Source organism: Prinia subflava, chromosome 11, assembly GCF_021018805.1.
Source record: "Prinia subflava isolate CZ2003 ecotype Zambia chromosome 11, Cam_Psub_1.2, whole genome shotgun sequence".
In the NCBI taxonomy this organism is placed as follows: Eukaryota; Metazoa; Chordata; class Aves; order Passeriformes; family Cisticolidae; genus Prinia; species Prinia subflava.
Window position 1 is genome coordinate 14,289,510 of NC_086257.1, and position 25,718 is coordinate 14,315,227.

At 45.4% G+C, this 25,718-nt stretch overlaps 1 protein-coding gene across 2 annotated transcripts in view; it reads left to right on the plus strand.

The window, feature by feature from the left end:
- Positions 1 to 25,718, plus strand: part of FGF12 (fibroblast growth factor 12) — a 216,429-nt gene that overhangs the window by 79,800 nt on the left and 110,911 nt on the right. The gene's annotated exons all lie outside the window — the stretch shown is intronic.

Sequence of the window (25,718 nt, forward strand, 5' to 3'; positions counted from 1 at the left end):
CGCGCGTCCTTGTCCCCGCCGCCCTCGCCTCCCGCCCGGCGCCGCCCGGCCCGCCTGGCCCCGTTTCCTTGTCCTCCGCCTCGCCGGCGCCGCGCACAGGTGGCCGGGCCGGGCCGGGCGCTGTCCGCGGTGCTGATCCTGCCAACCATCCCCGGGACCGAGTCCCCGTTAATTCGGCATCCCCCACACCCGGCTCCTCTCCGCCCCACGCATCCGCACCCGCTGGATTCCCAACCCGGCCCCCTCCAGCCGAGGCCTGCCCCCACCCCACCCTGTGCTTAGTCCCGCCTGGAGCCCCCACCCACACGGAACCCCCACGTGTGTCCTTTGTCCTCACAGAGATTCCCACCTCACACATGACCCTCATTGTTGTTCCCCATCCCACATGCAGCCCACTCAGGTCCTTTTTCTTTGTATAGGAACCATGTATTTCTCATCCCACCTGGAACCCCCAGCTGCACCTTCTGTTACCACCTGGCCAATACGGGGATAACCCTCCCCAGAGTGCCAATGGCCCCACACAACTCTGGGGCTGCCCCACTGTAAGAGCTCTCTGTACTTTGCGCTTCTGGTAGTAGTAATGTCGCAGTGGTTTTCTGGTGGAGGTTTTCTGGTTGAATGTGGTTTTGAATGGGGATGTACTTAGAAGCAAAGAGAAATCCCTGCCTGCTCCTGATGGGGGGCCTGAGGAGACTCCCAACTCTTCCCTCAGCTCCTAGCTTGTTGGGGAGAGAGCATTTCACTAGGATGGGAAGGAAGTGCAGTGGGTGAATTTCTGAACGATATTTGTGATCCTAAACACTTCCCCTGAACACTTTTTGAAGAGGGGAATAAGAGTGTGAGTGCCTTGGTTTGGTGTTGTACTACCCCTGAGTTTTAGGATGATCTTGTTGAAGCTCTTAAAGTGGTGTCTTGACAATTTCTTCTGTGCTACATGTGTTTTTTCCATAGATCTGACTTTTCCTCTGTAGAACACTGGGTAAATGCCTATAGAATGAAGTCCTGTGTTACTGTTGTTATTATTAAGATCTGTAGAAGCTACTAATTGGATGCTTACAAGGATGTCTTTTAGAGTATTCTTTCCTAATTCTTGTGTTGGGTTTTTTGTGAGATCTTGGTCCTAGAAGAGAAAAATGTCCATGCCTCCAGTGCAAATGCTCGGTGTTCTCTTGAAGAGAAAGGTTCTTAGGGGAACACTGTTGCTGAGGTAGCCTGGATTCCCTTATGGGCTCGCTAAGGAAAAGCTGTTAATGGTTATAGCCACCCGTTTATGCCTCAGTAGCCTCTTCCCTCCCATGACACTCTTGTGTGCAAGTTGCTGTCTGTGACAAGCTCATGGCAACAGGGGAATCTTTGGGAGAGAACTCTGGACTCCCTTCAAAGCGTGCTCTGCCCTGCTTTGAAGAACAATATGATAAATAAATAGAATAAATTGTGGCTGCACGTGGAAGCAGTACACACACTAGTCTTTTCAGTGGAAGGCTATAATGGAGTTTTCCCCGTAGTGCTATGTGTGATTGTTTGTTTTGTGTCTTTTGGAAACCTGGAGTAGTAAAGAGAACAATAAGCTACTGGTAAAAGTGGGGTGGTGCTCAGGCCATGGGGGATGCTAGGCTGTAACTTTAGTGAATTAGAGTCAATGATAGTGTCCTGATAGTTTCCTGGCTGAGCTGGTTTGGCTTTACAGGTGGATCCAGTGCTGGAGTGTGCTTGATGCATATGTGGTGCCTGAGTCTTTTCATACCTCCCCTGTTCTGATGAATGATGCTGAACATTGCGTAGCCTTTGCATTTCTTCATGTTGTGCTGTAAGGAAACAATCTATGGGAATGATCTCCTACTGTTATCTCCAACCGAGCTTATTTTCCAGGTACTAGCCCCTACCCACCATGAGCCTGACCACTGCAGCTGGGGTCTGTTGCTTTGAATCAGGATGCTAAAATACATTCCCTCTTCTTGGCTGACTTTTTTCATTTTCCCCATTTAAGTTTGGGGTTTATGTTCTTGAAAAATGCCCAGTAAAAATTAAAGCTTCCACCTATGAAAGGGCCACTGTGGGGTGGGCTTGCTGGAGGGTAAATCTCCTTGCTACTTCTTCAAAAGATGAGCATGCCTCAGGAGACAGGTGCATACTCTGGCAACAACCATAAAGATGTCGTGCTGTGTCCAGTGCGGCACTGTGGGGCCAAGCCAGTCCGAGATGTAAACCAGCAAAAGGATTATAAAATTATGGGAGTGGAAGGGCTGTGGAAACGTGGACTACAACAGCGGTGGCACAGAGTGTTGTGAGCTACTTACATGTCCTTGATCCTCTGATCTGAAGTGATTCTGACAGATTGACCAAGCCTTTTGCCTTCCTCATATCTATGTTTTCTTTAATGCAAACAACTCATAAGGATGTAAGCACATGTTTAAAGTCAGATTTACATCTGTGTGTTGTGCTGACTCAGAGCCTTAGACCACTCCTGATTCTGACAGAAGCTAATGCATGGCGCTTCAAAGAGAAACAGTGAATATTGAAGGTAGTTTTATAGTACTGTGCTGCTCTATTGGGATGTTAGCAAAAAATATTAGCAAGATTTTTTTTTATTGTTACGTGAAGACCTCTCACCTCCTTACTTTAGCTAACTCTAGCCTGTTGTTTTCTTATGCTCCACTTCCGAGGTGTGCAGACCCGGTCTCAGGGGCAGGATGTGGTTGTTTGAACAGCACCTTGCAAAATGGGGCTTAATGGGTCCCCAAGCCACCACAAAAGTGCAAGTAATTCATAGCAATGCAGAGTGAGATTTCTTCTCTTCCTTCATGAATTTCTTTACAAGTATTTTAGCACAGCAACATCCTGTATCATCTTTCAGGTGCTTCATTTGTTATCTTGGTTTCACAGTTTGCAAGCTGACTGATTCTATTGCATGCACAGAGATATTTTCCATTGCGATGGTGCAACTACAGTTAATTTTGTTAAGTGTTTTGTTATTTAATTATTTTCTCTGCTAACACTCTTTTCCCCTTTGCTTAGGAGATTGGTTTGCCAGATTTTTTTTTTTTTTTTCCTTTTGGCTTCCTAACCAAAGTTACGAAACAGATAGCTACTACATGGTTAAGTTCAAGGTAAATATTAAATAATTACTGTATGGTTGTTGTAGCTGTGAATAGAGTTATGAAAAACAATTTGGGTGATGTGGTTTGCAGGCACTTTGATGTAAAAGGCCCTATACCCAGAGACTGCATAATAGCAGCATGGAGATTTCTGCTAGTGAGTGTGTTTCAGTCTTCCTCCATAAGGAGTTCTTACTTGGCTCTATGAGTGTTTGTCTCATGCCTGTCCTCCCCTTGGCTCCTGTGCAGACTCTCCTGTGGGATGCATCATTGCTAAAACCACAGATACTTCTCACATCAACCAGCAACAGCATTCAGCAGCAATGCATTTTCAGCTTTATTTTCAGTGGTAGAGGTTTGGTTGTATCCAGAGACTGATCTATTCTCAACATTCATAAGAGTACTTCTCAGTTTAAGTCCCTATTTTGCAAATTGATGCCTTCAGTACAAATTAGGCTCATATTGAAAGTAAATCCTGAACTTGGCTTCCATGGGAATCTCACACTGGTGAAATTTGGAGATGCTCCTGGAAATACACTGATTGATGCTGGCTTTATGGCAAATTAAAATGATGTCTGGCACAGTGTGTCTTCATATTTCTCCAGGCCTCACAATACTAAGATTGATATTTGGGGCAACAGGAACAAGCATTCTGTCTAGGTAGGCAGGGTCAGGCTGTGCCTCTGCCATTAGCCAGTCTGTTGCTGCCCATATACATCTTTGCATTTTCCCTGAGACTATTTGGGGCACTGTCATAACGTGTCTGCACGTGCAAGACATCTGCAGATGCAAATTGAATCACACATAGGAGGTACAATTGCATATTCAAGAATAGAGTTTGGCTTATGAGCAGAACAGGCACTCCTTTGTTTGCTTGTGCAGCCATTTATGCATCCATCTACATTTTATTTACATACACTAGTTCTTGAAAACTTTCCCACTGCTGTTTATTCAAGTCAACAGCAAGTTACAGCGTACAGCAAATACTGCACAGTTCAGCTTCAAATTACTGGAAGCAACAGCTCTGTGTATGTAAGCGAGAGCTGGTGAAACCTGCAGTTCCTTGCTGAGTTCAGGGGGCACGGAGAGGCTTTGATCTGTGGCAGCTCAGAGTGTGGACATGCATTGCTGGTGGGAGATGGGAATGGTGGTTTGGAGGTGCTGAGTGGAGCTGAGAGTGGATCTCAAGGCTGAGAAGCACTGGGATCTGACTGGGGTCATCAGTACATTTTCCTGCCCACACCAGGTGTCCTGCCTGCCATTCTCTGCACATATTTTGTTCAGACTCCCTCTTTCTGTTTTGTGTTTTTGGAAAAATAACACTTGCTGACCAGTGGAAGTTAAGTACCTGTGCTGTTCTGGGACAATGCCCATTGTTGACACTCATATGCTAATGGAAAGAATACCTTTGTCTGATTTAGTTTAATTCAGCTGGGAAATGAATTAAACAAAACTCTGAAAAATCTTTTTTGTTATAATAGGAGCACTCCTCTGGGGTATTATTCAAGAATAGCTATAGCATTTTAAATCCACATTTTCCTTTATTCTGAAGTAACCCTCTCATGCAGACATTGGCTAAGCATCTCTCCTGGAAGAGCCCATAGTGCTTGGGCATCTTTGTAAAAAAATCTGTTCTGACTGAGCTAGAAATTATGAATATTTTAGCGTTTTTATTTGATGAAGTTACTTGGTTTCTATCATACAAAAATTCCAGAGATATAAATGATAATGAATTTAGTTATATGCATATAACTTTTTTTAAGTGCTTGCAGCCAGTTCTGTGTAGTTATGCACAAGAAAGTCTTTGATATTATGCAGGATTTCATTTTTCAGTTTGCAATAAAGTATTTCATAAATCTTCAAAAGAAATGCAAGTCCAGGAACTCCCTGGGTGTAAAGTGGCTTAGCAATGCAGAGCTGTCAGCCAGATGTCTGAGGTTACAGAGCTGGGCATCTGGAATTGCTGGACCTTCACTCACTCTTCTGAATATTCAAACTTGTCTGGGTCCTACCAGAGCGTCACTGACATTGAATCATATTTGGAAAATGTTTTACTTTCTGTAAATGAGCAAATACAAGAATAATAAGAGTAATTTGAATTTTCTTAAGTACCTGTAAATCAGGATGATAAACAGTACTCTTAAGCAGAGGTTGGCTGGTTTGTGGCACTTCTCACCTGAAGGTTTGCATGGTTTTGTAAAGAAATAAAGCTTAACTTCCTTCACTTCCCAATCTCAGCCAAGAAAAGAGGAAGAGTTTGTCTGATGTTAAATACCATGTACAATTGTAATGCATTATAAATGATTTATAATTAAAAGATTTAAGGGAAATGTTAACTAACAATATAATGAAATAAATTTTCAGCTTTTCCATTGGTTTTCCTGAATGACTGTGTGTATAATATTCTGTGTTGCTGTTTTTCCACTTAAAGAGTAACAAAAGAATCCAGGGTCAAAGGCAGATATCTAAAGTTGATGACTTTCAGAGCAGATGCTTTCAGCTTAAGAGCTGTGTGACTGTCACTAGGTCATGTCCACTCTAAGACCAAGAAGTATTTCTGGAGACAGGTCTCAGCTCACTGAACCGTCTGAGTGCATATTTAACTCAATGCATGCACCTAGTCCTGACCAGAACCATCGTTTTGGATGAGTGGTATGTATCATCCCTAAAATTCTTCTTGTTTTCCCTGTCCACAGAGCATTGTAGACTTGTTTTCTGCTTCCAACACATCCCTCTGGAGGTATTTCACAGCCATTAATTCCCAATGGAAAGCCCTGTTCGTTAAAGAAATGCAAATCTTCCTGCTTTGTTTGTGCAGAAAACCTTCCTGCTTTGTTGTGAGAGTGATCTACTTCTGGCTCGCTGAACTTCATCTCAAAACTAAGCCACTTGTCTTCCCATAGCCCTTTCTGCTGCTTTCCAGAAGTAACCTATTTAATTTTTTACAAAACTGATGCTAGTTTTAAATTTTTTAGTCCAGGTTGTACATACATCATCAAAAGTTTAGCATGGTCTGAAAACTAGATGAGATTTCCTGTAGAATATAGATTCTTTTCAGTTGTAAAAGACCTCTTCAGATTATTGAGTACAACTGTTAACCCAGCACTGACCAATCCACCAAGTGCCACATCTGCATGTCTTAAATACATCAAGGGATGGTGACTCCACCACTTTCCTGGGCAGCATTTTCTAGTCCTTAGCAACTTTTTCAGTGAAGAAATTTTTCCTAATATACAATCTAAAGCTCCACTGATGCAATTTGAGGCCATTTCCTCTTGTCCTGTCACTTATTACTTAAAGGGACTGACCCTTGCTACAGCCTTTTGTCAGGGAGTTGTAGAGAGCAGCGAGGTCCCCTCTGATTCTCTCTTTCTCCAGGTTAAACACTTCCAGCTCCCTCAGCCACTCCTCATAGGATTTGTTTTCTAGACTCTTCCCCAACTCTGTTCTGAAGCTGCATGGAACATCTCAGTGTCTTTCTTGAAGTAAGGGGCACAAAACTGGACACAGGAATGGAGCTGTGGCCTCATGAGCATCCAGTACAGGGGATGATCACCTCTCCAGATGCAGTGATAGTGCACAAAGCTTTCAATTGTGTGAATAAATGTTTGCTTAATAGGCTTTTAAATAATTCTTCTTCCCCTTGGAGGAAAAGAGATGTGTAATGTTTAATAATAAAAATAGTGTTTCTTCCCATAGCCTGAAATGGTATGGAAGGAGGTAATCATGTTTTGTATGGCAAAGCATTTTTCTAAATGGCATGTTTATGCCTTTCTACTATGGTGGCTGCAATTGGCTGCTGGGCCGATTTGCATGTGCTAAATTGCAGTCCTGGGGATCTGTGAAAACAACCCAGCAAAGCCAATCTCAGCTGGGAGCATGGAAGCTGCTGCTAAATTTGTGACGAGCCACCCCCAGGCCCAGTGTGAGTCATTATCATTGTTTTGTTTTCCAGAAGTTGGTACCAAAAGATCCAAAGCATGGATTATCTCTGGAATTGTATTTGTTCCCTCAAAGCTTTGTTTGTTCCAGATAAGAGGAAAGTATAGGAAAAAAATCTGTTTTTAAAAGAATGAAATAATTCTTTCCTTATTAGCGTTCTCTTCCTGCTTTTAATGTGCACTCACAGCCTTTTGTTCACTTGAGAACTCACTTGTGCATGGCCCAGCATTTGCTGCTCAGTCCTGCTCAGTTTGCTTTGTGCTGCTAAGGGGATGGGAGGGCAGCAGTAAATACAGTAGGATAAGGCAGCTTGACTGAAGTCATTGTTTGGCTCTGGCAGAGCTGAGGTGGGGAGTTTCTGCTGTCCCTTTTTCTATTTGCCTTGCTGGTTTCTCAGTGAGTGTTTTCATGAAGCCACAGCTGTGTGTGGGACCAGCTGGGGCATCCATTTGCTGTAGGTCAGGAGTCTTTGATCTGAGGAGTGCACTGGCCTGATCCCCAGGGTCTTACACCTGATGCCCACTTGCTGGGGTTGCTGGTCCTTAGGGAGATAGGACAAGGTCTTGAGAGAACAAAAGCCCCTGCCCTGTGCTGGGATTTTGACAAGAAGTCAATTTGTTTCCAACTTCTAGCCCTTGTTTCAGGTTGTCTTCTCAAATAGACATCTTTGGTGTGCTGTGGACCATGCAAGTGTACCTGCAGGGACTGTGGGTGGGATGCAGAGGAAATGCTGGGTCCTGCAGAGGAAAGGTCCAGGAGTAGGAAAATGCATGTGTGTGGGCATAAAGAAGCATATAGAAGTGATTAAAATTCAAAACTTCAACATACAGTGGGTGGAAAAGACATGGACAGAGTGGGAGGCCTACATGAGCATGGGAGTGGAATAAGGAGCTGGGAGCACTGAAAATGAGGAATAGAGAAAGGGGAACTTCTAGTGAAACTGGCTTAAAAATGTAGCTAAACATGCTGTGCTTGCTTTATGGACAGGAGTACCCAATCTGTTGTTCCCTACTCTGCCTTACTGATTTTCAGGATGGGAGTCTGCTGGGAGGATCCAAAGAATGTCCAGAGGGAAGGTCAGGCAATAGAAATCTTCCTTAAGGGGCTGGGGGTGGAGCTGGATATACCTGCACAGAGCATTCAAACTGGAAAAGCACAAGGATCCAAAGTGTGCATGACATTCAATAAGTGAAGTGAAATTCAAGCTCAGACCCTGACAGACTGGGACACCTTCCTATGTTCCAGTGCCTGGTGCTCCCCTTGCTCTCAGTTCTGTGTGCCCAGCCCTTTACTTCCCTGCTGCTTCAGTTTAGAAATATCATAGGGGTGGTGTATCTGTGAGGCTGGAGGGACTCTTAGGTGTTGTTTTTAAAAGGCTGATTTCCCCAGGTATTTATGCTCAGAGCAGGCAGGGTATAATCTTTGTAAATATTCAGTTGGTTGATCAGACAAATAGGTATATAAATATTCACATATGGCTTAATGTCCTGTGGCTGTGCTTGGGTGTTCCTCTCTAATAACTGTCATTTACCTTTAATGGATAAGACAAAGAAGCCTGGTTTGCTTTTTCCTCCGTTTCTGTGTTTGCTGGAGTTTCTGTGATGAATCCTTTACTGTGCTCACCCTTAACCTGAAGAGGCAGTTGTGGGAATATAAATCATGCTCCCACATGCTTGCAGGCTGCTCAGCAATGAAATGCACTCTCCCTGCCCCGCCTTCCCTGCTAAATGGCTGACACACATCTTAAAGCATCTTGCTGGAGATCTGTTTCTGCTCTGCAGCTCCTTCACAGCACCTTGGCTGAGAAGGCAATGTGACTGTGTTTTAGGGATGGTTTGGGGCTTTGTTCTTGAGGTTAGAGTTAGAACAAGCAAATTTCTTCAGATGGTGTGTGAATAAGGAGGGAAATTAAATGGGAGCATGTCCTTTCTTGAGGAAACACTTTAGTGAATGAATTTTGCATTTGTTTGGCATCTCTGGCAGGTGGTGGGTCCTGCTGAGAGCGCTCCCATGAGAGCTTCTCTCCTACTCATCCACAGCTCGTGCCCTTTGGGTCGATACTTCTGTGTCTAACATGCTGTTTGACACCTCCCAGAGAAGGTCAGAAAATACACTTTCTAAATGATAGTCTTCTAAATATACAAATATCCAAACCCCAGAGGCTTTTCTTTTTTAGGAGTGAGAATAAAAAACAACTCCAAACTGGCAGAAAGATCCAGACAGCCACACTGCTTTGTGAAATAGCCATGGGTGTCTCCTGTGGACTGTGCTAAGGGCTGTCCTGGCATAAGGCTGTGTCTACTCAGTGGGAAGAGTTCATTGCTTATGTGCATAGCCACTGAAGAAAGGGGTTTCAATAAGAAAGTTGAGTTTTGATGAGGGACTGGCAGGGTGCAGAGAAATGCAGAGCCCTGAATTGTGCTGGGAATACAGTTATGAGTCTAATTCCCACCCAGAGCAGGAACAAAGGACTGGTAAATCCTGCTCACTCAGCCCAAAGGTATCACTCCTCTTTCTCTCCTGTCCCCCTGCTCACTCGTGTGAGCTCCAGACTCACTGCAAGTGTCAGACTCACTAGATTTTCCCCTGCTGCTTCTTTGCTCTTGGTCTGTAGAAGGGGAGGACAGCACAGTGTTGGGAAGGAGAGAAAGGCATTGAATCTCTATTATTTATGGGAATGTTGTTCATTTGGCTGGTAAAACGCTGATGGGATTAAACATGAGAGGAATGATGTGCTCGTTACTCGGCAAGCACATGTTGCCCCACTAACTGCCAAAGGACAGTTGTTTGTTTTAGCACTTCTACAATTGCTCGTTAAGCCTTGAGACTAAGAGCCAATATGTCCTACTCCCTAGTTCATCTCTGCTTTATCCACAACGATGTTGTGCTATAGACACAGATCTTCACTGGGTTTAGTGTAGCCTGGAAAGAATTATTTGGGAAAAAGTGAAGGAAATCTCTAAAAAAGTCAGCAATAGAAGGATATAGGGAAGTAGCATCAATTAACATAAAAATATGAGAGCAATTAATCTGGGCCAGAATAAAGTGTCCATCTAGCCCAATAGCCTTCCTCCACCACATCAAACAGTTAGGAAAAAGTAAGAAGATATGATTTGTCCCCCAAGTGCTCTCCCAGCTGCTAGCTATTTTCAGCTTAGAAAATTGTCTGAGTCAGACACGGTTCAATGTATGTAAGAATTCTCAGTGGATTTTTCTTCTGTGTACTTGACCAGTCTCCCCTTGAGTTCACGTACATTTTTAGCATCGTAGTGTCCTGTGGAAAGGATTTCCCCAGACCTGTTACATGAAGAAGCCTCTCTTTTCCTTTGTTTTGAACTTGATTCCTGCTAGCTTGGGCTGATGCTTTGCAGAGACCAGTACAGAACAAGATAGTGAATAACAGACCCATCCTCCTCTCATGCTCCTTGTGACTGCAGAGACCACAAGCATACTCCTGCTAAACTCTCCCTCCCAGTTTGAAGAGTCTTGGATCTTCTTGTTGCCTTCTCTAAACCATTCCCCATTCTAGTAAATGCTGGTTGCAATGAGAGGAGCACAACAGCACACTTGCCTCAAATGAGGCATTGCTTTTCTTTATGCCCAGGGGCTTAAAACCATTGGGGTCAATTCAGCTGGAGAGACAGCAGTTGTCATGTGGGGTTGAGAAAGGAAGCAGGCTGCTGAGTAGGCTGTTATGGCCACATGGTGAGTTCTGTAGCTGTCAGGCCCTACAAGCTTGTGATTAAAGTGGCATCTCGAGCTGTGGGTGGGCACAGACTCAGTGAGCCATTTAGCCATGTCAGGAGATGAGGATGTCTGAAACTCTGTGTGTGACGACGCGTGGGGGATCACCTTGAGACACCATTTCAGCTCTTGGATGCTTTGAGCTCTGTTCTGCTTGATGAGCTGTGCTGGCAGCTGGCTGCCTGTGGACCAGAGAAAGAGTGGGGCAGCTGGTTCCACTCTGATGTGAGATGCTGCCCCTCACATCCAGAGGAGAGAAACCAGGATACCTGGGGCATAACTGACCTCTTTTCATGGAATATCCTGAGTTGGAAGGGACCCACAAGAACCATGGAAATCCAATTCCTGTTTTAGTATACATCTGCATGGTGAGATGAGCTGCAGCTTAAACCTCATTGATTGCATTGACAAGATCGCCACCGAGGGCAGGGGAAGCCAGAGAGAGCTGCTCAGTCTGACATTTAGGCTGTGGGTACCTGCACGTAACTCCACCCTGGGTGCCACCACACCTTCCTCTGCCTTATTGCCTGTCTATAGTGTGGAGACAATGCTGTCTTCTTTGCAAAGCACCTGTGAGACTAACCTAGGACATGTGTGGACAACTGAAGGACTGTAAGCCTCAAAGCTGTTTAATGTTACCCTGTCTGTACACTGGAACTGGGGAAAGAGGCAGATGCACCATGATTATTTTAGAGGACAGTTGAAATTCCTCATTTGTGCTTTAAGAGGCATTTGAGACTCCCAGCCATTCAGTAAGCTCCCATTAAAAGCACACACCTTACAAATTTCTCAGGTAAAACTATTTAATATTCAGTAGGAGTGCAGCTTGCCAGGGAGAATATGCTGGCTGCCTATTAAGAGAAACAAATGAAGGCAATTGCTTTCTAAGGGTTAAGTATGACCTGGTAAGCCAAGGCCTGCAGCGTTAGCAAGCGCCAGCCAGCAGCTGGAATAGCTCAGTGATGGATAATAAGTGCCCTGTCCTTCCATTCCTCCTAAGAGAGCCTTGCTCAGTGAAGGTTTCTATCACTGAATCAGCACCAGCACAGAGGGCTCCCTAAAGGGCTCAGAGTAAATGGCTTCTGCACACTAAAGGTTAATGGTGGTATCTCAGGAGGCAGATTTCAGAGGAAAAAGGGTTTTTTCACTGTTGATTGGGGTTTGCTTATCCTCTCTATATTACCTGCAGTAGTGTGCTAACGCATAGACAAAGTGGGCTGTGACCTCAATCAGCTAGTTAATTTTAAGCCCGTGCTTAAGTGATTTGCTAAAACTGTGCTTATTCAGGGAAAGAAAGCTGATTGTATTTTCATTGCTCAAGCTAGGTGAATTATAACATCTAAGTGATTTTAATGATGAAGGGGTATATTATGCTTTGAAACAATTATTTACATTCCCATGAAGAACATTAGTATCAGTCAGTATGTCCAATGATTGATAGCCATATTCATACTTTGCTAATAACCCCCTCAAAGCTACTTGAAATACTGCATTGTGCATTTACATTTTTATCTCTGTAATTTTAAGATGAGCAGAGCTTGTTAAACCAAAGTATTTTTATGTCTTGTGTCAAGAGAAAATGTTCTTTTAAATGTTCAGGAGGAATTGGAAATATGGGAAAGAGAGGGAAAAGATTGTTTTCCTTTCATGCTCAGTACTTCTACTTTTGATGACTAAACTGTTCTGTATTTGCAATTGAAAACTGTTGATTGGAAACTCTTGTGAGACTAACATAAATGGGGCTTGATTTTGAAAAATACATTCATGATCGTTTGCCTAATTTGTGTGTGCAATTAGCGTGATTGCCACTGGAAATGGCCATCTGAGAACAGACTGTTGGAGACTTCTGTCTTTTTCTGATCTGTTTTCTCTCTCTCCTCCTTAAGGTGCCAACTTCTATGATGTCTAAATATTACCCATGGAAGCTTAATTTGGTAATATGTTTATTGATATCCTTTCATCTCTTACCTCTCCACTTTCAGGTGTTTGTTAAAAGGCTGAGAATGATTATTCCTTTCTGCTTCCTTCTCAAGTCCACTTGACGCAACGTAAAAGAGGTTCTTTCATCTAAGTTGTTGATCTTGCAATTTAGAGAGTCAGATCTCACTGGCAACTCTTTAGACTCTTACATGGCCATAGTAATATTTGAGTAGTTTCCAGGTGTGCACAAGGGATTACAGCTCTCATCTGTCAGGTCTCTTACTCCCTTCTGAAGAAACCTGTGCTCACAGGGGACATTTATTGGTGACAAGGTGGAATTGTTTCATTTTGCTTTGTTTTAAACATGTGATGAATTAAAAAGGTGAGATAGATGAGTCTCTAGAGTATTCCCTTCAGGGAAGCTGAGGAACCTGGCTGAGGTTAGTGATTTGAAGGGCGTCAGCTCAAGACATCTTTGAGCTGACTTGGAGTCCTTTTGTAGGAGCATGGTATCAAGGCTGCAGTTCCTCAGTGGCTTCACTGCTGGGTAAGAGAAGGAAATGAGCTTGTGAACCCAACCTCTAGGGGCAATACTCTATTCTCTCCCTGTGCTGGTGCTAGGGATTAAGCCAGTGGGAAACTACCCTATTCTTATTGATATTTTAAAAATTAATTGTTTTTAATCAAACCAACCTTACCCAAGTGCTGCTGCTGTCAGGAAGGAATCAGCAGGAAAGGTGTAGTCTGAGGCAGGGGGAGGAATGGGTGGAATTGCCATTTGTAGCTACTCATAGGTACCTGGGTTTGAAGCAATGGGGCAGTGCCCCACTCCTGGTGACATTCACATTGCGTCCACTGCTCCTGAAATGTTCTCCATCCTGAGGTACAACTAACTCAAATCTAAAGATCAGGTGTAGCTTTCAGTCTGGAGTGTGACTCAGAGCTGCAGAGGTGGGAGAGCCATGGCAGTGTACAGAAGACAAATATCCCCTGGGTCATTAATGATGGGATGGAGATTACACACTGCCTGATTGCTTATTGGCTGTGGCCTTTCATTACGAGTAAACTCAATTTTCCCAGTATTGACAGCTGCCTGGTGGAGGGGTCATGCTGTGTGGCAGGCACTGAACTGCCAAGAACAAACACCCAGATACGACAATATGTCAGGAATGATACTGGGTGTGTATTTTGTTCTTTTCTTCTGTGCTCTATCTCCTTGTTGAGAAGAAACAATTTCTAGGGATGAGACATTAAATATGTCAATCCTGGCCTCTCTGCTAGCTAGGAAATGCTGGAAAGCTAATGAATTTGAGTGGGGAAGATGGTTCTTGTTTGTACTTGCTTGTTCCTGGCCTGGGTTGAAACTCATTTAATTAAAGGAATGTAGTATCCTTTCCAAAAAGTCCCCTAAGCCAGTCAAGATCTTTGTTTTCTTCCTGCTCAGTCTTTCTGAATCTTCCCAAAGCACAAACATTTATTGTGCTGTGAGGGAGAACTTTGGAAAGGAACAAGCAGAACATGTTTTGCCAGAGAGCATCAGTTTCTGCTGGCCCTAGCACTGCTTTTCCCCCTGCTCTGTCCAACCAAAGGCCCTCTCCATTAGCACAGCTCGCTCAAGCATCTTCCCTCCTCATTCTGAGAGCTGCTCCAGCCCCTTCCAAACATATAATTATAGGCATGAAAAAAATAAATTGTTCTTATTCAGCACCTGATAAAATGGTGACTCAGGCATTTCCGTTCCATTGGAAATGCAAGTTCTTGTGCATTCGGAGTGCTCAGCACGCAGCCTGAATATTAAAGGGAACCCTGTCTGCCCCCTGGAAGGGCAAAATGGTTACAAATGCAAAATTCCAGTGGAGGCTCTCACAAGCAGCTTCATTTGGCCACGTGGTGAAACAAACCACGGTCACTTACCTGTCTGTGCACTTACCCCAGCAGTGCAGTTATCCCCACAAAACCCCAGCCTACACCCAGCTGTGGAGACCTGGCAGCCTGGGGCTTTCTGCCCACTGGGGCTGCACGATCAGCCTGGCATTTGAGACCAATGGTGGAGCAAAGGCACCTGACCAGGTTTAGGATGGTCCTTGTGAAAAGAGTGACGACACTCTGTTCCTAAAATAAACCTGTTTCTGTGCTGTGTCAGGAGATGGCTCATACACAGGCTGGAAGGAAGCAAGATACTTGCTGAAAGGCATAAATCTTTCTAACCACCTTCAGTGGTTATTTTTAAGCTCAGGGCATGCAGTGCTATGAATCCCATCCCATTAGGGCTGGAAAAGTGTTAGCCAGGAAGAGGGTGCTCTGGTGCATGAGAGCCCTCTTCCTCCTGCCCACATGATCTGTGCCTTGCAAAGAAAACCCCTGGGCCGTGACAAGACTGGAAGGATAACAGGGGTAGCAGCTGTGCCCCACCTCTACCAGATTTTGTGAGGGAGGGCTTGAAAGCCCTCCTAGTAAGCTGGGTAGATGCAGAATGTTGTTCAGTTTGATTGATTTTAAAGTCAATTCATTAAATGGTGTTTTACTCTACTGTTCCAGAGTAGCCAGAGTTGTAGAATAAATATTTATATAGAATAGCTGCTGAGTTAAGAAAAGATGCATCAGAAGTACAAATATATGTTTTTTTGCCTTTGCTTCTACCTATGGGTCCCTGAGGACTTGATTCGATGATTCCTATGGGTCCCTTCCAATTCAAAATACTCTACAATTCTATGACCTTGTTGGAATCAATTATTCTTACACCCCTTCTGGACATGAGGCTTTTTTTTGTTTTCATATGATTCAGGAAACAAACGTATTGATGAGGTAAAAAACAAGTCCAAGAGTGCTTCTACTTTATTTTGTGGCCAACCTATGCCCAAACCCACCATGGCCTGGCAGCTTTTCACAGGAGTATACTGGACCAAACCCAAATTAGTGTCTAGGCCCTCTTTCTCCAAGCATTTACACTTGTATCAATTGCTGATGTAGCTTAGTAAACAGGACCCCTCATGGGAAGGACTGTCACATCTCTGAACGTGAGCCAAATTCCTTTCATCATAAAGAGATAATCTACTAAATAATCTGAGCCCAGCAGTCTGCAGGGTATGTATGATGCTTTTTGGCTTTGCTTTCAGAGATTCCAAAAGTTCTTCAGAAACTTCTGCCCTAGTGTGTGAGGTAGTAGGGAGAGCAGGGAGAAGGTAACATTTTGATTTGGGTTTGTTTTTTTCCCCATGACAACATAATTTCCTAAATAAAAACAAAAGGATCAGCATTTTGGTCTGTTGGGGTAAAGGTGACATTTTTTCTGAAAAAAGAAGGATCTTTCCATGGGGTATTTTTTACATCTAATTCTCTGGCAAAATGTGGGTGCATTTTTGCTGATGGAAAAAGTTTTTCCCTAAATGTTTGCGGATGTGGGAGCAGTGGTGCTTTACTAATTGCACTCTGTCAGGAAATGAATGGCACGTGAGTGTGAATTTGTTCATGTGTTCTCCCTGCCTGCAGTGCCTGGGGTGTGCTCACTGTAGCTGTGTCACAAGCCTGGTAACATTAGCAGAAAGGCCTCCCCAGCTGGGGCAGGGGTGGGATATGTTTTGGAAGGACAGGAGTGCAGGATATCTGTTGTGTGGTCCAGTCCTTTGAACAGCACACAGAACAGAGGCGAGCTTTGTCAGTGCCCCAGGAGCAGGATGTCTGTCAGACCTTCAGCTCTTGGCAGATGTCTGGAGTCCTTTGAACCCCTGACAAGGGGCTGATAATGGGAGGAGAGGTAGAGACCTGGGACAGTGCTGTGGTGGGGTAGGAATTCCTTTGACCCTGAGTGGTCCCATTAGGAGAGCAGGGCATGTTTGTAGCCTGAGGGCTACCTGGGAGTATTGGCCTCTCGTGGTTACAAGGGAGGCTTTCAGTTGTGGTGGTTGCATCACCCTCTGTTTAAGTCTTGTTTTATGCTGCTTTGGGTGATCATACGTCAGCAGTAACAGCCTCCTTGGAGTCTCAGACACTGAGACCTGACAAGTCCCTCACACTGCAGAGCTTGGAGCTCCAGCTTAGGGCTCTGCATCACTTCTGTCCCCTCCTTGGGTGAGTCACCTTTGTAACATCTCACAATGTGCTGCCTCTTGGAGTGTGCATTAGCAATCACTGGAGTGGTACTTCTCCCCACCATTCTTGTACTAGTAGTCTTCTTTTTTCCCTTTAGGATGTTTGTAGTGAATCTGTGGAGTTGCAGAGCAGAGATTTGCATATTTTCTTTAATCTAGCTAGGTCCAGCCGCAGTAGCAGTGTTGGTATGTTCGTCACATAAGCGCATACCCAGAGCAGCCAGTGTGCTGGTATAAAAATTATTCTGCAGTTCAAGCATTTTGATTTTTTTTCCGGCTATTTTTGTCATTCAAAATAAATAGATTATGGTTCGATGTGCCTGCCAATAACTCAAATATTCCTTCAGTTAGGTTCAGTAACATTCCATCTCAACCCATACTTCATGGGACTTTCCAGGTAAACTTATAACCCATAAGAAACACCAGAATGACTCCTGTCTTGGACTATAGTTAGTATTCTTCCAGTTAATGTGATCATCCCTAGAATAGAAAAATTTTGAGCACCCAGCTATTTTCAGCCAAGCCCCTGACGTGCCCAGCTTCTACCACTTGAAGAGAATGTCAGACATTTTCACATGACAGAAAAACGTGGCCAAATTCTGTTCTATAAAATACTCTTAACTTTGGGGTTACAGTTTCTTTACTGAATTTCACTTTCTGTTTATTCTTGAAACTTGAAAGAGATACATATCCAAATCTGCTAGATAGTTTTACAAACTACAGCCTAGTTTAAATGCATATGTAGGCCTTTTCCTTCAATAATAACCCTCAGCAAGCTTGAAAATTAGTGATACAGACTGACAGATACACCTGGAGACACCCACAGCCTTAAAATATCAGCCCATATTTTCCACCTTTTATTTACTTGTTTGTACTGCAATATTCATGGAGTGAAACAAAATAAGGAACTGAAAAGAGCATTTTAATGTAATTTTGTGATACCTGTTAAAGTGCTTTGTGTGTTTATCAGAATGAATCACTTGTGCAAAATTCTGTGCTCTTTTTGCTGTTCCTGACACTGTGAAATGTCTACATATCAGACTAGGGAATGAAAGTACGTACAATATGGGGAGGAGAGGTGTAGGTGGGGAGTACTTGTGAAGAATCCCTGTGGTGATCAGGAAAGAGGAGCCCATGAAGCCAGTTTTGAAGCGTGTCCTGTGACAGCCAGACTGAACTTGAATGTGTCCTGGTATATTTCCATAAGGGAACAGAAAATCCCGCAGCGAGGCAATGATCGAACGCTGCCGACGGCTCCATGCAGGAGCAGCCTCTCACCTCCCGCCTCAAACGGGGCCCGAGCAGGGTGGCAGCAGCTTTAAGACACTCCTTGCCATATGTCACAGTGCCACCTGAGCTGGCCAGCCTGACCTGCAGCCATGTGCAACACAAACCTGTGTCTGAAAGATGTGTGCCAGGCAGAACGTGTGTTCCTTTTCTCTCTGCTCTCCGGAATAGTCACTGCGCTTTTTCCCTCTGTGGTTTGCAGTTTTTCATCACCTGCAAGTCACTGGTATTCTTAAAGCTGGAAATTTAAAAAAACCCCACACCTTTCACCTTCTGACTGCTGTCTGTGCTGTGTCTGCCAGCACCACGCAGGTCCCCTGTGGGCTTTAAGGCCGATGTCACCCACATCATTACCCAGGTGGGAGGCAGCTGCTGCAGGGACAGCCACTTTCTGTGGAAGCAGGGAAAGACTGAGGCTTCTCACAGACTGCACAGATGCTTTCCACGAGCATATGCTTAATTAAGAGGCAAACTCACCACCTGCTCTGCAGCCTGGGTATCCAGGCTCCTTTCAGGCAGGTATTTGCTTTGCTGTGTGCTTGTGCTTTTACAGGGGTCTGGAAGTGCTTTTGACAGTGTTTGTGCAGCTGTGCCTGAAACCCCAGGCGTCAGGTGCTGTTAGCATGCAGAGCTGCCAGCTTCATTAAGGTAATTGTGCCCAAGGCCTTTCCTTCCTTATCCTGGTTTGATAAGGAGCCACAGCATCCCCTCGATGCTTCCCATGGCTGCAGGGATCTGCACGTGGGTGGAACTGGAATGGGTTTGCCCTCTGCCCCTACAGCCTCTGGGGCTGCTGCCATCACCTACGAAGCCCAGCACTGGGCAGGGAAGGTGAGCTCCTAAATTGCTGCTTTAATTAGTATCTTACCTTCTTCTTACCTTCTAAAGATGCAAAGAAATTCATTGCTCCCTTTTGAACACTTCCCTCTGCTGGAATGCTGCAGGGGTTTGGAGCCCCTCCTCAGCCCTTCCCTAAGCCTCGGACTCTCAGGCTGCGGCCAAATCCCGGCAGAGCTGGCAGTGCTGCGGCAGCCCAGGCAGGATAAATGGGCCATGCACTCTGCAGCCGTGGTGGCAGGGACAGATTAACCCTCTTTTGCAGAACCAGTGCAGTGATGGCAGCTGGTGGGTGGATGAGAGTCCCCTGTCCCTGGGGTGCCCTGAAAATGGGCACGTGGCCCAGGGAGCTCCAAATACCTGTGCTGAAACAGAAGTCACTTAATGTATCTGCCAAGCTCAGCCTGTTTTCTTTCTTTGGACTGTTCCTTCTGCACCCATCTCAGAAATGCCTTTTCCATAGATAAATGCATTTCCTGTGCCCAGATTGTGATGCATATGACATCTTCAGTGAAAAGAAACATTTCTCCTGCAGTATTTTCAGGTTTGTGGTCTCAAGAGGAGATAATGCACAGGGATTTCAACCTGCAGCCACAGAATCTCTACCAAGGAGCACGTGCAGAAATGCAAAATGCACATCTGTGCTCCAATCACGGAGCCATGTTCTTGTGCCCAGCAGGTTTCCAGCCTTTTAATTCATTAAAGATGATTCAGGATGAGGACAATTAATTATTCACTAAGAGTCATTTTGATTTTTCACTGGCTGCAAGAAGGTGCCTGTGGGACCGCAGGAAAACAACCATGGCAGTGAGACAGGGGCTTGCTCCATGCGGAACACAGGGTCAGAGCCCCCCAAGAGCCTGTCAGACTGGCCAGCTCCTGCCAGGCCAGTACCCCACTCCCCAAAGGGAAGGCAGCACTGGGGGGAGCTGGAGCACTGTGCCAGCCTGCCATGAGCTCACAGAGGCAGTGAGCACAGAGCATGAACCTCCAGGGACCCCCAGAGCCTGCCTGTGTTGCTGCACTGTGTTGCAAAAAGCAAAGCTGTCCTGGACCCATGTTCTTCCAGCTGTGCAGACACACAGATGAACCAGGGGTTTATTGCTCTGCAGGACACGTTTTTCCCTGCTGTGAGACAGAAACCATCAGTTCAGGTATTGTAAGATGAGAGGAGGAGTGGGAAGCCCACAGTCAGCTTGTAGTCAAGATGATGGTAAAGATACTGCTGTGGTTCCTACCTGAATGAGTCTTAGGAGGGCTGGTTGGAGTTGTGCCTACAGTCCTGCTGCTGAGGTGGCACTGGCCCATGCCCAGCTGCAGCCTGGGTGCTGGGGCTGTCACTGGTCCCCAGTGAGTGCACAGGAGCTCCTGGCACTGGGGCTGCCAGCACAGACACAGGAGCAATGTGAGTGGGGCTGGCGTGCTGCTGGCAGTCCCTCACTAAGCCCGAGGTGATTCCCCAGATTTCTGCATGAGTAAGAACAGCGTTTGCACCTCCTGCTTTTGCTGGGGTATCATGTGCCTGAGCCAGGGTCCAGCTCCAGCAAGAAGTGGCTGCATTTCATGCTGTTCACATTGGTGTAACAGCCATTGGCTGGGAATGCTTTGTAATTAGTACCAAAAAAATGGGAAGAATCTTCTAAAATGCAACTATCTCATAGCAACCTTTTTCTTCTCCTAGCATAAAGCAACAGGGTAGAACACTAGCAGTGTTCTTTTTGAGTCTTGTTTTTCCAAATAGAGTTAGTCTTATACCTGTGCTGTGCCCAGGGCTGTGCTGCAGATACAGAGGAGGCTTTTTTCTGGCTGTTCTGACACCTTGTTCAAAACAAAATCTATTGGAACAATTGCTAAGAGGAGAGCTTGGTGTTGGCCCACCGAGACTTTGCAGCATCCTGTGTGTACTTATTATTTCCTGTGATCAATGACACTGCAAAGGCCGTTTCCCAGGGCGGGAAATGCCTTATTGTATAAACAGGCTATACTGGGAAGGAAAATAGTACCCAGGAGAGAAAGCAGTGATGCATTAGAAATAATGGGCTCTATCAGTGTGATTTTGTTGGGCAAGGTAACCTCAAAGATTTATTTAAATAGGGCAGAGATATGAGTGACTGCTACATTCTTTCTCACTTTGTAATGCATTTTCCAGTCAGAGAGCAGATAGCAGTAAAGGCATTGCTTTTTACAACACAAGTTCATTTATACCGAGTCTCTGCAGTACTTGTGGTTAGCTAAAGCAATACCCAACACCTTTCTCTGAGTAGGAGAAGTGGGTATTCAGACAGGAATAGCTGCATTTGTGATGTTTTTTTCTGTTCATTTTCTGCAAGTTTTAAAGATCATATGAAGAGCAAACACTGAATAGATCTGTTTCCTGGGAGGGGGGAAGAACAACTTAAAAGATTTTCACCTGTGATCTATTCTCTGTTCTTGCTGTGGGGTCAGGATGTGGGAGCAAGAGAACCGTGGAAATTTCCTTTTCCCAGGTGAGCAACTGGCCAGTACAGCAAAACCTATTTTATTCCATTAAAATGGAATACAGTGCTTGACATTAATGCTGTGGTGGAAAACTGTATGCAGACTCTTTCCTACATTAATTTCCTATTTTATAGGAGAAATTACAAATGTTGGGCTGGCATAACTGGCAGAGCGAGAACTGCTCAAGGCAACATAAACAAATAGCTATGAATAACAGATCTAGCAGTAGACAAATGAACACAACTTGCTTGCAGACAAATGAACAAGAAGTACAACTAAGGCCAAGCTAGTTAGCTGATGTTTTTCTTTGTAATTACCTACATTACCCTGCAGGTGGTAATATCCAGAGCTGGTGCGTTAGTACATCTGTGTGATCACTGTCCCTTACAGCTTGGCAGTATATACAGAGATGCTTCCCCAGATTTTGGTGGATGTATATTCAGCTTAAGTGCAGAGCCTAAGCTTCCCCTCTCTCATCTTTGTATGGGATAGCAGTACTAAAACAGATGGGAAAGGGGCAAAAGCTGCCTTCCTTGTAAATTTTGTGTGTGAAAAAACTGTAGGTCCAGGTTTAGGCAGCTGCTTCCTGCTTCTGAGTGGGTTTTGGCTTGCAGTGACCAGGACCAGGGAGGAGGTGAAGGAAGTGTGTAAGGGATGGAAAGAAACACTGAATCCATTTGTTCTCTCTAGTTACCTGTAGACCAAGGCATTTAATGATTCCGACTCCAAGGCTCTGGTCAGCTTCTGACTGGGCTGCCTCTGGCTGCTCACAAGTCCCCATTTCCTTTGTGATGCTGTCCCCTGGCCAGTGCAGCGGGCACACTGCAGGGTGCTGCTCTGCACTGATATACAGGTGATTTGTTCTGCCCTGTTGCTGGTTGCATTTTCAGCAGGGAGTGAAGGTGACCCTAAGGTGCACTCAGATTTTTGAGATCTGTAAGGCAGAGCAAGTGGAAAATCTGTGGAAGCAAATGGACATTTCCCGTGTCAGTTATAGATCTTTACATTTATCAGCAAGCAATTCTAGCACTTGGATTTGCTAGGTACAGAGCACAAAGGCTGCATGGTGCAAAGGGGAAAGGCAGTTTAGTTTAGCACTGGGAGAACAACATATCTGGGGGTTTGTGCAGTGCCAAAAGATTTGGAGGGAAGGAACGAGATTCGTCACACTTAGTCCAAAATTCCAACAGAAAAAAATACACTCTTGTTTTTAACTTGTTAAAAAGACTGAGAATACAGCTTTGTGAATAGAAGAACAGGCAGGCATTTGACTTGCAGATAAATAAATTTTCTTTCTTTTCAGTTCTTCCAAGTTCTTTTTAAACTAGCACTGTAAAATGTCACAAATTCAACAGACTGGTCAAACCACATGCAGATGTATTTTTTAATTTTTTTTTTTAAGTGAAGATGATGAAATAGATAATTTCATTGGTGTGTCACCCTGCAGCACAGGGCACCTGCGCTTCTGTTGCAGAGCTGCCATGAGTGCAAAGGCTTGTGACACGGAGGGGGAAGCCCTGGTGACAACAACGCGGAGCTGTTGCACTCACCGGGAGCAGGCGGTGCCCTGGCCGGGGGCAGAGCCGTGGCCCGGCGGGGGCAGAGCTGCCTTTGGGAACGCCTCGGATGGTGCGGGCAGGGCCGGCGGCGGTGGCCGGGCGCTGTGAGCGTGTCCCCAGCGCCAGGTGGCGGTGCTGCCGCGGGGACACGGCGCGCTGCCGAGCCGGGCGCCGCCAGGCTCCTGCGCGGCCAGACCCCTCCGCCCTGCCTCTCCGGGCGCCGAGCATCCCTCTCCTCTCACCGATTCCTCGGCCACGCGTGTTTTCCGAGTGTGAGCCGAAGTCTTGTGTTTCAGATTTCTGGTGAGCAGAGAGCCCCACCCTTGAGCCCGAGCAGTTGTCGCTGTTTTGTCGCACAGAGGCGCCGCAGGCTGCGGGCAGCGGGTGGGAGCTGCCCCGGCGGGTCCGGCCCGCTGCCTCCAAACGCGGGTGTTCAGAGCAGCATCTCGGGCTGCCAGCAGCTGCACCTCCCTCCAGATGAGCCTCCAGCAAGTCCCGGTCCCTGGTACAATCTCCCGGAGCCCCGGCTCCCTGCCCGGCAGGCAGCGGAGGGGTGCCCGGCTCAGCACCTGTGCAAGGGCAGCGCTCCCGCTGTGCCCTGTGAGAGGGCCGGTGTCCTGCGTTATTAATACAGGCCTTTCAGGTCCTTGTAAAGAAAAAAATCCTCTATGTCTATACTCTAGGGTTTGCTTTTTTCTTTTTAATTTCTTTTCCCTCTATTTTCCTTTCCCCCCTCCATTTTTTTTCCTCCTTTACCCCCTTCTCCCTTTGTTCTTTCTCCCTTATTTCTTCCCCCTTCCTCTTTCCCCATATTTCTTCTTTTCCTTCCTATTTTCCTTCCCTTTTCATTCTTCCCGTTTTCCTTCTTCCCCTTTTCCTGCTTCACCTTTTCCTTCTTCACTTCTGCTTTCCTTTTGTTTCCCCTTTTCTTCCCCTTTTCTTCCCCTTTTCTTCCTTTTTTCTTCCCCTTTTCTTCCTTTTTTCTTCCCCTTTTCTTCCCCTTTTCTTCCCCTTTTCTTCCCCTTTTCTTCCCCTTTTCTTCCCCTTTTCTTCCCCTTTTCTTCCTTTTTTCTTCCTTTTTTCTTCTTTTTTCTTCTTTTTTCTTCTTTTTTCTTCTTTTTTCTTCTTTTTTCTTCCTTTTTCTTCTTCTTTCTTCCTTCTTTCTTCCTTCTTTCTTCCTTCTTTCTTCCTTCTTTCTTCCTTCTTTCTTCCTTCTTTCTTCCTTCTTTCTTCCTTCTTTCTTCCTTCTTTCTTCCTTCTTCCTTCTTCCTTCTTCCTTCTTCCTTCTTCCTTCTTCCTTCTTCCTTCTTCCTTCTTCCTTCTTCCTTCTTCCTTCTTCCTTCTTCCTTCTTCCTCCTTTCTTCCCTTTTTTCTTTTTTCTTACCTTTTTCCTTCCCTTCTTATTCTTTCCTTTTTTTCCCCTTTTTCTCTGCTTCTCTTTCTTTTTTCCTTTTCCCTCCTTTTTTCTTCCCCTTTTCTCTTCGTTTCTCCCTGTTTTTCCTTCCTTCCTTTCCCCCCCCCCCCCCCTTTTTTTTCTCCCTTCCTTTTATACATTTTCCTTTCCGCCCTTACCTTTCTTTAATTTTTAAATTTTTTTCGTTTTCCCCGCTCCCTTTCCTGCGGTGCCGGTGCCGGTGCCGTGCCCGCGGTGAGCGCGGCCCGGGCGCCGCTGGGCGGCGCTGCCGCTCCGCTGCGGCGGGGCCGTGAGGGGAGCGCCCTCCCGGGATCGGGGCCTGCGGGCCGGGCGCCGGGGCCCTGGAAATACGGGAAATAGCGAAAGGGAGGCACAGTTTAAGATAAGAGTCGGCAGCGGTGTCCTTCCCATGTAAATTTTTTTTTTTTTTTTTCCCCACAGAGAGAGTAATAAACTACTGGAATGGCTGCCTGGGGAGGTGGTGGAGGCACCATCCCTGGATGTGTTTAAAAAGACTGGATGTGGCACTCCGTGCCATGGTTTAGTTGAGGTGTTAGGGCATGGTTTGGACTCGATCTTGAAGGTCTCTTCCAACCGACTAATTCTGTGATTCTGTGAAATTCAGGCGTGCACACCCAGTCTGGACTGGTTAAATAGGCAGTGAATTTTATCCTAATTTTCTTCAATCTCCGTGGGTTTGGTTGAGAGCCTCCAGCGTCTCTTAGAGCACAGAGTGCACGTTCCTGTTCCTGTGTAGAGTATCACTAACTGTGGCTTAACTTAGATGGTCAGCCCCAAGAGGATAGCATTGTAACTTGATGAAAAGACACTCAAACTTGGCGCTTTTTTCTCATTTCATTGGTGATTCTTGTATTGTTGCTCAGTTTCAGCAGCAGTTCTGGTGTGGTCTGGTCACCTTGCATGGCAGTGCTCTCCTGTTCCAGCTCCCATACTTGGCTGTCACCCCCCTCTGTTGTGTGTCAGTCCGGGCATCCTTGTGCTCTGCCCTGGGATTGTTCACCTTCATTATAACAGGGACTAATTAAATCTCTTCCAATCTCTGTTGTAAATACCTCATCCAAACTATTCCACATGCAAAAAGAAAAAATAGGCTTGCTCTAATCCACAGGACCTTGGAAACAAAACTGGGAAAGCTTTGGCCTAGGTGCAGCAGTGACCAGGATGCCCTCAAACAAAAACCAATGTTGGATTTAAAGGCAAAATAGGTATTTTCCCAATTTTGGATCCCTCCTCCCTGTCCCCCCAGTTTTCCTCAAAAATAAATCAACAGCCTGGGGAGCTTTACTTTCTTCCAAGTCTTTATTGAATTGCATCTCCAATTTTTCAATGAGAG